We start from the raw sequence: 2500 nt of genomic DNA, 5'->3' as shown, positions 1-2500 counted from the left end.
GCCCTAAGCTGTGAAGGCTGCGAGGCCCAGAGCCCGGAGGGTTTGGGCTCGCAAACCCTACTAGGCCCAAACCCGCGAGGGTTTGTAAACCCTCGCAAGTCCAAACCCTCGAGGGTTTGGCTTCGAGAGGGTTTAGGGTTTGCGGGGCTCGTAGGGTTTAGCGGGGGAGGCTAGTGAGGGTTTGAGGGAATAGGATTTTCTCGGGAGGCCTAGGGTTTGCTAGGGTTAGCTAGGGTTAGCTAGGGTTTACTAGGGTTTACTAGGGTTTACTAGGGTTTACTAGGGTTTACTAGGGTTTACTAGGGTTTACTAGGGTTTGCTAGGGTTTGCTAGGGTTTAGGAGGGTGTAGGAGGGTTGGTTAGGGTTTAGCAGGGTTTGCGGGAGTTCAGTAGGGTTTGGTGGATTTGTTAGGGTTTAAAAGGGCGCAAAAGGGTTTATGAGGGTTTATGAGGGTTTAGGGTTTAGGGTTTACTAGGCTTATTGGGGTTTGGGGTTTACTAGGGTTTGGCGCTTTTAGGGTCTGCTCTGAACAGGTGCACCGAGCCGATTTAGGGTTTAGGGTTTAGGGTTTAGGGTTTAGGGTTTCTAATAGAGCATATGCTGTTGCCTGTTGCAGCATTAAGTAACAATTTAATTAGTCCGCCAACTAGCTAGCTAGCGAGCTGCTGCTGCTGCTGCTGCTGCTGCTAATACTACTAAGTGCTGCTGTTGCTGCTGTTGCTGCTGCTGCTGCTGCTGCTTCCCAATATGAGCAGCACAAGCAGCTGCTGCTTGTTCTGTTGCTGCTGCTTCAGCAGCAGCCGAACCCTTCTCTGCCGTTGCCGCTGCTGCTGCTGCTGCTGCTGCTGCAGCAGCAGCAGCAGCAGCAGCAGCGGCGCGAATATGGGGTCTCACGCTGCCGTTTTTGGTGCGTCTGCGTCTGCTGCCGTTGCCGCTGCTGCTGCTGCTGCTGCTGCTGCAGCTGGCGTGCTTGATCGCGGAGTGGGTCCGGTGGGGAGAAGGCATGCAAGAAGGAACAATAAAGTTTCAAAAAGTTATGATCTTTTCCACCATTTCGCAGCTGCTGACCATCGGGGTCACTTTGGGCTTCGCCAACCTCTTCTGGTCTGCTGCTTGTGTCTTCAAAGCGGGGGGAAATGGCTGCGAGTTCAAGAACTACAAGCAGCTGCAGCAGCAGCAGCAGCAGCAGCAGCAAAAGGCTGCTGCTGCTGCTGATGCTGACGACAACGCCTGAGCTGCAGCAGCAGCAGCAGCAGCAGCAGCAGCGGCGGCGGGGGTGGGAAGCGGCGGCGGAGGGGAGGAGCTGCTCGGTGGATGGACAGGGGGGTAGCTAGCTAGCTAGCTAGCTAGCTAGCTGGCTAGCTAGGTGGCTAGCTAGCTAGCTAGCTAGCTGGCTAGCTAGGTGGCTAGCTAGCTAGCTAGCTGGCTAGCTAGCTAGCTGGCTAGCTGCGCCTCGGCAGAGGAGCAGCAGCTAGCTAGTGCCGAAGCAGCAGCTAGCTAGCGGCGAAGCAGCAGCAAGGCAGCAGCTCAACAGGTGCGGGCTAGCTGCTGCCAGTCAGCAGCTAGCTCGAAGCTAGCTAGCTGCTAATTAGCAGCTGCTAGCTAGCTGGCTTTTTGTCTTGCTGCTGCTGCTGCTGCTGCTGCTGCTGCTGCTGCAGCTGCGAATTCTCACGGCCCGCATAGGGCACTTCTCGCAGCCACCAGGTGCAGGTGCAGGCAAAAATGCAACAGCAGCAGCAGCAGCAGCAGCAGCAGCAGCTGCTGCTGCTGCAGCAGCAGCAGCAGGAAACAGGTCTTGTTACTATATCGGGTAACAGCAATTAGTGGGGGCCCCCGGGTATCTGTGGGGCCCCGGGGGGCCCCTTTGCGCAGCTTTGCTGCTTCCCCAGTGGTCCAGTGGACCACTGGGGGCCCCCCTGCTGCTGCTGCCTGCTGCAGTAGGGTACTTGGGGGCCCCCGGGGGCCCCTGGGGGCCCCCAGGGGCCCCCGGGGGCCCCTGGGGGCCCCCAAAATGATATTTGGGGTTTTGATGCGAAAGAAACCGTAAGGTATTTCAGGTGTACAGACAGCTGAGGTGCGCAGACACCCAAGCGGTTTAGAGGCTAGGGTTTAGGGTTTAGGGTTTAGGGTTTAGGGTTTAGGATTAAGGGTTTATAAGGGCGTTCTAGGGGTGTTTATTAGGGTTGCTAGGGTTGTTTAGAAAGACTCTAAATCGTAGAGCCCAGCGGGCCGCCCGTAGGGTTTAGGGTTTAGGGTTTAGGGTTTTGTAGGTGAGCTTTCTTTTGGGGTTTGCAAAGACACCCTAAACCCTAAACCCTCGAGCGTGGGGCTACACCCACTTTTGTAGCCAGTGGGGAGGGTGTAGGGTTTATTAGGGTTTAGGGTTTACTCGGGGTTCGGGGCAGTTAAGGTTTAGGGTTTAGGGTTTGCGAGGGTTTAGGGTTTACTCAGCAACGGCGTTGAAGAGGCTGCAAGGAGGGGCAGGCCAAAGAATAACAA

The sequence above is a fragment of the Eimeria necatrix genome, genomic scaffold, assembly GCF_000499385.1.
Source record: "Eimeria necatrix Houghton genomic scaffold, Enh_scaff666, whole genome shotgun sequence".
NCBI lineage: Eukaryota > Apicomplexa > Conoidasida > Eucoccidiorida > Eimeriidae > Eimeria > Eimeria necatrix.
Note: the sequence above shows the minus strand (reverse complement) of the source record.